Source organism: Scylla paramamosain, chromosome 18 (assembly GCF_035594125.1).
Source record: "Scylla paramamosain isolate STU-SP2022 chromosome 18, ASM3559412v1, whole genome shotgun sequence".
NCBI classification, from domain to species: domain Eukaryota; kingdom Metazoa; phylum Arthropoda; class Malacostraca; order Decapoda; family Portunidae; genus Scylla; species Scylla paramamosain.
The window spans coordinates 22,308,482-22,319,649 of NC_087168.1; the positions used below are offsets into that span (position 1 = coordinate 22,308,482).

The following is an 11,168-nucleotide window of genomic DNA, read 5'->3' on the forward strand; positions in this document are numbered from 1 at the left end:
ACACCTTCTCGACATGAATGGCAAGCAATTTCCCTAATGCGTGTGGTGGCCGCTTGCCCGAGGCCCAGCCATTGTTCCAGCCGAGCGTAGTGCTGGCAGTGGCGAGGCCTTGCGACGGGGAGTGTTAGGGCTGAGAGGGAAGATGTAGTAGTAGTAGTAGGAGGAGGAGGACGAGGAGGAGGAGAGGCAGTGTGGAAAGGAAGGAAGGAAGAAAATGTGTGTAGAGGAGGAAAAGGTTAAGGGGGAAGGTAGGGGAAGATAAAAGGAAGGAAGGAAGGTGACTTGGAGGAAGAGAATGTGTGTAGGGAAGGAGAGGAAAACAAGGGTGTGAAGGTTAAGAAAAATGTAGGAGGATGTAAGAGAAGAGGTGGTTAGTGGAGGAAGGAAGGGAGGAAGGCAGGAAGGAAGGAAGGAAGGAAGGAAGAAAGGAGAGTAAGTGTGAGGAAGCGAATGTGTGTAGAGGGAAAGAATGAAGGAAGCAAGAGAGAGAGAGAGAGAGAGAGAGAGAGAGAGAGAGAGAGAGAGAGAGAGAGAGAGAGAGAGAGAGAGAGAGAGAGAGAGAGAGAGAGAGAGAGAGAGAGAGAGAGAGAGAGCCCATCAGCTTCTGAGTGGCTGCTAATGAAACAATCTCCGGCACAAGTAATACGTGAATGCCGACCACCTCTTCTCCTTCCTCCTCCTCCTCCTCCTCCTCCTCCTCCTCCTCCTCCTCCTTTCCCTGTCTCATCTCAACAAGCTCTGAATTTCTTTCTCGTGCTCATTTTCTTTAACAAATTGCCTTCATACACTTATTATTACCAAGCCTGAGTCCACACACACACACACACACACACACACACACACACACACACACACACACGGCAGTAAGCGTACAATGCAGCTATAAAGAGAGAGAGAGAGAGAGAGAGAGAGAGAGAGAGAGAGAGAGAGAGAGAGAGAGAGAGAGAGAGAGAGAGAGAGAGAGAGAGAGAGAGAGAGAGAGAGAGAGAGAGAGAGAGAGAGAGAGAGAGAGAGAGAGAGAGAGAGAGAGAGAGAGAGAGAGAGAGAGAGAGAGAGAGAGAGAGAGAGAGAGCGCAGGGAAACTCGAGAAACTATAAAAAAAGAGGGAGAGGGAGAGATAGACGATAAGTGTAATGAGGTAAATAGTGGGATGGTTTATGAGGAGCAGTGAGGAAGAGAGAGTGTTTGCTGTGGAGGACGAGGCGGGCGGCGGTAGTCAGTGGGCAGCCGGGAGTGTTGGCTGCAAGGTGCTGATGGTGAATAAACACTTCTTCCACTTGGTCATGTAATCAGCGCGAGAGGAGGCCCAGAGTGTGTGCCTTGAGTGGGCGGGGCGCGGGCAGGGCGGCGATGGTGGTGGTGGTGTGACTCTGGGCAGGGAACAGTTTGGCAGGAGCGGCAGGAACGGCCTCGCAGCCTCACCATGCAAGAAATGCGGGACACATGTCAGCCGCCCCGCAGCCTCGTCGCGGCGACGTGCTCGTGAGGTATCGCTGAATTGGCCTCAGTAAAAGTTTTGGACGTAAAGAGGGTTTATTATCATTGATCAGTATAAAAATGTCCTTCCTAACTTTGTCGCGTCGAGACAAGGCAGGCAGGACCTTCACTTGTAGACAACATGGGTGCTGGTCAGAGCCACGTCCATGTAGCGCCATCTGTACTGGTGGAATGCAATACAGGCAGTAAATAACGCATTTTATTCCGCCGTGCCAAGCTGCAGAGCAGCACAGGGTGTATCGGCAGCCAGACGGCCCCAGTTGGCCACGGTCCGCCATCGAGTGCACACCTGTAGCCCCGCGCTGCGTCAGTCGCCTGAAGTCCTCCAGTGAGCCAAGTCCTGGGGCCGCGCCGTGCCGCTCCGCCCCTGGCTTGTGTCGGGCCTGCCGGGCTGCACAGTGATGGCGTGAAGGACACGCGCAAGCTGACCCGTACTCTGGATTTTTGTCAATGTTTAAGGAAACTTGGAGCCAGTTGGTGGGATGTGATTACGGCCGTGCGCTGACAGTAAGTGTAGCACCTTTGCGTCTCGTTTGTTGCACGCACTCTGCTCTCAGTACACACGATGCCTGAGAGAACACTTCACCACGTCGTTGGGAAGCAGGAAATGTGGGGAATTAACATGTGATGTCCTCGTCTTTTATCTTAGTTTTCTTAAAAGAAAAGTTCGTTACTTAGATCCAGTGGTGCTTAATCTCCTGACCTTCGTAGACCTCACGCTCAGCCAGGAAAGGCTCTTTTATCCCTGCGGCGTGCCGGCGAGCCTCGCCTGGCCCACGCCCTCACGCTGGTGGCGGTGCTGGTGGTGGCCACGCCGTTGTCCTCACCGATCACTCATCACTAGAATTTTGTTCTGAGGTGGTGCTACCGTGCTGAGACTGGCATATGCTGGTTGTGTTGTTGGTGCTGTTGATGCTGTTCTGCTGCTGCAGCTGTTATTGCTGCCAGTGGTGGTGGTGGTGCTGCTGTTGTTTTAATTGCTGTTATAAAAATAGTTGTCGTGATGCTGGTAATGCTGTTGATAATGATGATTGTAGTAGTAATAACAACAATAACATCAGCAGCAATAATGAGGATGATGACAGCAATAATGATACTAATAATGCTGTCATTATTCTTGATATTGTAATTACTGTAATCATTCTCATCTGATTTATTGCATTACGTTACAGTTTTAATCGCACACCACGGCAGTTTTTTGATGAGAACTTCTCCCGCGAAATTTCCTTGTTATTCCTCGTTTATCTCCGACTGCATGTTTGTGGATCAGCGAGGGAGGGAGAGAGGGAAGGAAAGGGAAGGAAGGAAGGGCGGAAAGACACGAGAGAAAGATGAGGGGAAGAGGAAGATGAGGAGAACGAAGGGGAAGGAAGTAAAGTCGGAAGGGACAAGAGAGAAATGAGGGAAAGAGGAAGAGAGGGAAGGAAGGGGAGGGAAAGAAGGATGGAAGGGACGAGAGGAAGAGAAGAAGCTGAAAGTAGATGAGGAATTAAAAGAAAGATGGTGTGTGGTGATGGAGGCAAGAGAGATATAAGAAAAAAGAAAGAAAGGGATGAAGAAACGGGGATATGAAGAAATTAAGAGAGGGAAGAAAGAAGTAAGAGATATGTACTGATAGATACAAGAGGGAATCTATCAGAATCTCAAGCGCTTAGTTACCACCACTGATCGCTACCTTTGCTTAAACTACACGTGGGCATCAGCTGTTTCTTGCCCTGTTTCCGTGACCCAGCCTTGCCAGAACAGTCTTGTCTCTTCGCTTTTGTTATGAGAGAGAGATGAGTATGTACCTTTTCCTTAATTAATCTGCCTGTCTGTTTATCTATCTATGCATTCTTGCCAAAAATGATTTAATCTCTTCGCTTCTGCTATGAAAGATACGGGAATAGAGGCGTTCGTTTTACTCATACATACAACGCAATACCTTTCACTCAACACAGGGCGTGGTCTCTTGCTTGTCACATACGCACACAACCTTTACTGCCTCCACTCCCAGAAGTTTCATATTCACAAGCGTGTTTTCTTGTTAAGCTTCATTGCAGTAAGTGTTTAGGATGAGGGTACCTGTTTGTTTGGCTGTTTGGCTGGGTTTTGCAGGTGCTTGTGTTGTTGTTGTTGTTGTTGTTGTTTTTTGTTTGTTTGGTTGTGTGTTTGGTGGGTTTGTTGTTGGTGATGGTGGTGATGATAATGTTCTTGTTGTTGTTGTTTTGTTTGTACAGCCCCCTTTTTTTTTTTAGTTATTGCTGATGTAGATAGATAGATAGATAGATAGACAGATAGATAGACATGAACAGACAGGTAGACATTTAGATAAACAGACATACAAATAAAAAAAAAGAAGAGACAAATAGACGAATAAAAAGACAAATAGATAGACAAATACTTCGCAATCTCCTCCCCCCTTGAAACACCCCACCCACCTACCCACTCCCCAAACACCCACCCACCCACCCACCTACCCATCCACCCGCACACACACAACTGGGACTAACAATATACAATAACAATGAACCTCTAACCTAACACTAAAATCTCTCCTGACGATGCTCCACTGAGGTTCCCCGCATACTCATTCCCCGTCAGAAGCTTCCCCCTCATCTCGTGACGCGCCCATCGACCTGCCGTGCTACAAACCGTCACGCATCCCTTTCCGTGCCGAGCCGCCGTCCCTCCCTTCATAGACCGCTTATCGTGACGCTTGCAAGGCCGCTGCCCACCGCCCACCGCACACCGCCAGGCACTGTCTTATCTTGTCCCCGTTCAACCTTCTCTCTCTCTTTCTCTCTTCTTTTTATACCGTCTCTCTTCTCCATTCAACCTTTCCTTTTCTCCCTTTTCTCGTCTCTCTCTCTCTTCCTTCTTCCTTATCAAATTTCTCTCTTTTCTCCCTTCAACCTTCTCTTTTCTCTCTTCTCTCGTCTCTCTCTTCCTTCTTCCTTATCTTGTCTTCCTTCAAATTTCTCTTTTCTCCCTTCAACCTTCTCTTTTCTCCCTTCTCTCGTCTCTCTCCTTCTTCTTCCTTATCTCGTCTCTCTTCAGCCTTCTCTCTCTACTGTCTCTCTTCTCCCTCCACTCTTCTCCTCATCAATCTCTTCCTTTTCTCTTGTTTCTTTTCTCATTTCTTTTCCCGTCCGTCTTTCATCTACCTTCTCCTTTCTTTCTTATCCCTTCTTCCTTCTCTCTCTTCTCTAGTCTTCCTTCTCCCTCTCCCTTCTCATTTCTTCCTTTCTCCTCTTCCTTCTCCTTTTTCTCGTCTCCCTTTGCTCTCTTCCTCCCTTTATCAGTTCACGCATCCTTTGCTTGTCTCCACCAGTCCTGCTCAGAGAGAGAGAGAGAGAGAGAGGGAGAGAGAGAGAGCAGAGAGCAGAAAGACAGCCTAGACTAATAGATATGTAACCAAACGGACAGACAGACAGACAGACAGACACTGACAGAGACGGACTGAGGCACGAAAGAGATTTGGTACTCGCTAAATAGAGGAGAGAAGTAAGTACCTTCATATTCACGAGCCGCGGTGAGGTAGCGTAGTTGAGTCCTAGTTGAGTTCATTCCTTGCTGAGCCGTTCGTAAGTCGGAATGAGGAGAGCCGCAGAATGGAGGATAATACATTAGCCGCTAATGGAGAAGTTTCTTGTGGCGGCGAGGCGTTACATTACTAATATATCACCTTGAACCGCACCTTTGTTTTACCTTGCCTGAGAGAACAAAGGATTTATATCTTTTATTTATTTATTTTTTATTGTGTTACGTCTGTTTTCTTTTCTTTCGCTGAGTCGCTCTTCTCTTTTTCTTCGGTTCGTATTCTCTGATGTTTTACTCTCAGCTTGGCTCGTTGTGGTGGACTCTCAGGGATGCTTTTTGAATATTTCTGGTGACTGTTTAAGGATTTCGCACCAAAGGAGGGTAAAGTAACGCACAAGAGTACTCGAGTATTCATCTCTGTGGGCTTTGAAGATAGTCCTCTTTTAACCTTGCCTGGGAGAACAAAGGATTTATATTCCCAGTTTTTTCTTGTACCACGGCTATTTTTTTCTTCTATTTTGTACCACGAATAACTTTCCTCTTTTTCGGCGAGTTGTTTTCTTTTTTTTTTCCTTTTTTTCCCTTTCTCTGGTTCGTACTCTCAAATATTCCTGTGTTTAATCTCGACGAGCTGCAATGAAGGGAATTAGTGGGTTTAAAAGGGATGAGTTTATAATGTTTCTAGTGATAGTTTAAGGATCTTACACCAACAAAAAAGTAACCGACTTGAGTACTGATTATTCGTCTCTGCGGCCTTTGAAAATAGTCCTGTCCTATCTCGACTAATTTTAACGGACTGTACTGGAAGGTGATGATGAGTCTTCCAGGGTCCCCTAATGTTTCTAGTGATAGTTTCATGATCCTGCACCAACGAAAAAAAAAAATAAGACATGAATATTAGATTATTCATCTCTGTGGCTTTTGAAAATACTGCTGTTTCATCTCGTATGGAAGAATGAAGCAATTATAATTCATGTTTTCTCTTGTACCACAGATAGTTTTTTCTTTTTCGCTGAGTTTATTTTTTCTTTAGTCCGTGTTCTCAAGTGTTTCAGCCTCATACCTCGACTAATGGTAACGTACTGTGTGTAATGGAAGGTATTGGCGTTTTTAAAGATGTTTTTCGATGAGAGGACATTGTGACAAACTGGAAGCAGGCGGTGAAGGGAAGACGGCGTGAAGAATGAGTATTTTATTCATGATTAGTTTAGCAATAACGTTTTCAGAGGGACATGAAGCTACAACGAAACTAGACAGGAAGAAAGTACCTAATCCTTACCCTGTGTTCCCTCTGCCACCTGCTCCAATGCTTTCTAATGTTTCTAGTGGCAGTTTAAGGACTCTGCACCAACGGAGAAATAACACGCATGAGAACCCAGCAATTAATCTCTGTGGCCTTTGAAAATAGTCATGAGAGAACAAAGAGTTTCAGAACACGAGCCTTTATGCGGTAACTTGCGGTAGAACAGGACACACCCCGCGCTGGTCCTCCTTCGCCCGGGTAATGCTAGCGTGTTTGTGCCTCTAAATGCGTGCTGCAGTCCCCAGAGAGCCCCTCGACGGTTCCCCCCCCTGCCATGTATAGTTACTTAGCTGCGTCTGTGTGCCGGCTGCTGCTGTTGCTGCTACTGCTGCTGCTGCTGTTGCTGCTGCTGCTTCCGTTCCTACTGCTGCCGCTGCTCGCTCCCTCTTTAAGACTTGAAATATTTGAGGAAGTATTCGTGTCTTGAAGTTTTTAGTTTTTGAAGTGAGGAAAAGTTGGATTCTGTTTGCTGGAGTGATGTGATGCGTTTGTTTGTAGTTATGCAGCGCGTTCTGTTTGTTATGCAGCACGTTCTCTTATGCTGCACGTTCTTATACTCGTATGCAACACATTCTCTTATAGTGCATGTTCTGTTATGCAGCACACACTGTTATGCAGCGTGTTCTTGTATGCAGTACGTTGTATTGTGCAGCAAGTCCTGTTATGCAGCACGTTCACTTATCCTGTGCGTTTTGTCATGAATCACATTCTGTTATGCAACCCGTTCTTTTAACCAGAACTCGCTACCATGCAGCACGTTCCTTTTGCTGCAGATGAAAACTGCATTCTTTCCCCTTTTGATCAGAGAGAAAACCTTCGAGCAAGAACCAGTCGGGGAGGAGAACCTGCAGCAGGGCGGGGGTAAGGCGGAGTGGGGATCGGGCGAGGCAGGGAAGGCAGGGCAAGGGGAGACGTGGCCGGGCGGGGCTGGACACACGAGCAGGGGTGGCGATTAACTCAATAACTGCCACCCTCACAACCACGCCGCCTGTCAGACTAAAATTCAATATATCGGTCGTGGCAGAATTCCAGTCCATTGTGTTTTAACGTGGCTCTTTTAGCCTTGAGTGCCCCGCTGTTTGTATGGGAAGAGCTGCTTTGTGAGGACGCCTGTGTCTTTCTGTGTGTGTGCTGATCGTGACAGGGGGAGAGCATGAGTGAGGCCTGGGTGGTGTATTTAGCTATTGTCTGAGAGAGTGAGAGTAATCGTGACAGGAGGAGAGCATGAGTGAGGCCTGGTTGAGAGATTAAGAGGGGAGGAAGACATCTGAATCACTATTATAGAACACAGAAGACTTAAAGAGCGTTAGATGCACCTTGTTCACCTCCAGATTGTAATTTGTATGCTACCGGTTGAGAGAGTGAGATGAGGGAAGCAGCTGGGTCCATATTACAGATATAGAAGACTTATAGAAGGTTAGATGCACCTTACTTATCTCCACGTGAGGTTTTCTATGCTACAACACCAGTATTCTTTTCTCCAGCTTCAATAACTGTATTTTCTTGTTTGTCTCCCAAGTGTTATTATACGTTGCGACAATATTACACTTCCTTCTTGTCCCTTCTCGACTTGTTCTTATTTGTAGCAGTATTTTCTCTTTTTCTTTCTGCTTCAATAAGTGTATTTTCTTTTAGCTGTTATTACATCCTGCGCTGCGACGACATTACTTCCTTTTTTGCCCCATCTCAGAGTGTTCTTAGCTGGCGGAATCACATTACCCACATTGCTTCTTTCTATTTCTGCTTCGAGAACAATATATCTAGCTTCCACCTGTTATGATATTCTACTAAATACTACAAAAAACGGCTCTTTCTTTTCCTGCCTGCCCAGAACCATCCCTTTACGCTACATTTACTGTGCTTTTCTCCGTCTGTCTCGGTGCTGTCTCAATATTCTCTTAAATGCCAGAACTGTATGTTAAGATATTAAAATACAAAATATGAAGGGAGAGAAGGGAGGGAGAGAGAGAGAGAGGAAAGGAGGGAAAGGCCAAGACAGGTAGTGGCAGTGGTTGTAGTATTGGAGGAGAGAGAGGAAAGGAGAGAGGGAAGGACGGAGAGAAGAAAGAGAGGGAAGGAGGGAAAGGCCAGGACAGGTAATGTTGGTGGTGGTCGTGGTAGTGGTGGTGGTGGTGGTGGTGGTGGTGGTGGCCCTTCAATCCTCACTCTCTCACTCCTTACTCCTGATGACTCTAGGCCACTCCTTAAAGTTAGTCTGAGCGCCGCTAGGAGGAGGACCCAGACCCGGACCCAGACCAAGACCAAGACCAAGACCCAGACCCAGACCAAGACCCAGACCAAACCCTCGTTCTGGAACTCCTCTTGAAGTCTTTATTGCTTTTCTTTACATTTTCTCTTGGTTTGTCTTTCTCTTCCCCACTTTTTCTGCATTTGATTTTTCTGAGGTTTATTTTGTGTGCATTTTTCTTGTTTTCCCCTTCTTTTTTTTCTTTTCTTCTCTTTTTTTTCACTCTTTCTATTTAAATCCTTCCGTATCTCTGTTTCTCGCAGACTCTCTGTTTCTCTGTCTCTCTCTTTCTCTCTCTCCCTCCTCATCACTTTCCTCAAACTTCATCTTATCTCCCTTCATCTCCAATCCCTTCCTTCCTCCCCTCTTACCTTCCTTCCTGCCTTCCCTCCCTCCTTGCTTCACATCCTCCCCAGGTGCCCGCCTCGCCTCGCCTCACCTCACCTCGCCTCTCCTCGCTTCCCTCCCTTCCTGTATCATCAGGTATTGACAGTGCACGGTTCGTCACTCTGCGATTGGCACCAAGATCTTTCCTTTCAGACCGAGTGGAATATAATACCTTCTGCTTTTTGGCATATTGAACTGATAGCCCGATATCCTACTATACCCTCCCTCGCCCTCCCTCTCCCTTTTCTTTTGCCTTCCTCCTCTTCCTCTCCCGTCCCTCTGAAACACCTGCCAATATTTGTGAGGGAGGAATACGGAACTGCCGAATTTTTTGAGACGCTGGCGGAGGTGATTCAATATTGCTAATTAGTTGTAGGTTCTGATGTTCATGGCCTCTTGGGGGAGTTACCTGCGTGAGTCTGGTAAAGGGTTGCATGCATAATTTTGCTAAAGGGAGTGTTTTGGTGAGTTAGGTGAAGGGTTGTAAGTGCGTGAGTGAGGTAAAGGGTTGTGTGAGTGAGTTAGGTAAAGGGTTGTGAGAGTGTTAGGTAAAGGGTTATGATTGCGTGAGTCTGGTAAAGGGTTGTGTGCGTGAGTGAGGTAAAGGGTTATGAGTGCGTGAGTTGTGTGAATTTGGTGAAGGGCTGCGTGTGTGAGGGAGGTAAAGGGTTGTGTGCGTGAGTGAGGTAAAGGATTGTGTGCGTGAGTGAGGTAAAGGATTGTGTGCGTGAGTGAGGTAAAGGGTTGTGAGTGAAATAAAGGGTTGCATGCGTGAATGAGGTAAAGGGTTGTGTGCGTGAGTGAGGTAAAGGGTTGTGAGTGTGTTAGGTAAAGGGTTATGAGTACATGAGTAAGTTTCAGTGCATGCTTGAGTAACAAAGTAAAGCTGCGTAAGGCAACGGTGCGTCATAAGTGGAGCGTGTAAACTTACGATATTCACACTAAAATAAAAAAAAGAAAAAAATAAGAAAAAAGAAATGCACTCCTCTGGTAATTCCCTCTCATGAAGGCGGAGGGCGGTCACAACATACGAGGCTGTTCAGTATCAGTATTTTTCCGCAGAAAGACTCGTAGGTTATTGATTTCACCAAAGTTAGTTCACCCATAAGTAAGGTGCAGCAGGAACGCCTTCAGGAGGGGCCGCTGGTGGTGCAGGAAGCGACCCCCCTGCATCACCACCACCACCACCACCAACACCACCACCACTACCACCACCACCACCACTACCACAACCAGCACCATCTCTCCCCCAGGTATCCTAATTTACGGTACACTCCTTGCGCATCATTATTGGAATATTATAAAACTACCTATTTCATGAGAGCTGGGAGACCGTGAATGGCGTGTGTAGGATGCGTGAGGAGGTGCAGGCAGGCAGGCAGGCAGGCAGGCAGGCAGGGAGGGAGGCAGGCAAGTAGGTAGATAATTGGGTAGGCAGACCATCAGATAGGCAGACAGGCAGATAGAACATGTAACAATAATGAGACTGCAGAAGGCCAGCTGACCTACATAAGGTAATCAGGTAGGCAATTACAACTACTACACCGGCAGCTTCCAGCCACTGATCACTCATGTAACTACCATAAGGAGCTTGCCAACAGATCAGAGGATGTATGATTAAGGAAGAACACAAAACGGAGCAGTGTGGCAAGGGAGTGGTTGATAATTCTAGGGGTTTGTGTATTAAATCTAGGGGGTTTGATAAATTAGGGAGTTTGTTTAGTAAATCGTGGGGTTTAATAAATATAGGGTTTTAAATTTATCTAGGGGATCTGTATGATAAATTTTTTGGTGTTGTGTGAGCATATCAAGGGTTTTGCGTAGTAAATTTAGGGTTTTTCATAATAGATCTAGAAATTTGATAAACCTAACGACGCCAGCAGGCCAGTCACGTGCTTCAGTCTGAGTTCACTGTTTGCACGACACTCTGAAATTACCCCACGCATATCGCTTCCCACCTCCAAGTTAAGAAAAGATAAATACCAAGATGATTCGCAAGAAGGACACGGAATATTTGCATGAGAATTGTAATCTTTGGCTCGGCTCACGTGTCAGAGGAAACAGAGATGTCACAGAGCCGCCTCGTCCCTCAGGCGTGAAGATGACCTGGGAGCAAAAAAAAACGCGTCGATAAATCTACAATTCCACGAACGGCTCAGAGTGCAAAGTTGATTCTCCGTGACTCGATGGCGGTAGTAGTGGTGGTGGTGG

The 11,168-nt window shown here is 46.6% G+C and overlaps 1 protein-coding gene across 1 annotated transcript in view; it reads left to right on the top strand.

Annotated features, from left to right (window-relative positions):
- The first annotated feature begins 1,147 nt into the window (after window positions 1-1,147).
- The window catches only part of LOC135109300 (chondroadherin-like), a 55,640-nt gene continuing 45,619 nt past the window's right edge, over window positions 1,148-11,168 (top strand). Inside the window, exon 1 of the mRNA XM_064020607.1 lies at window positions 1,148-2,004. The gene's annotated coding sequence lies outside the window, so the exon portion shown is untranslated. The remainder of the gene's footprint in view (window positions 2,005-11,168) is intronic.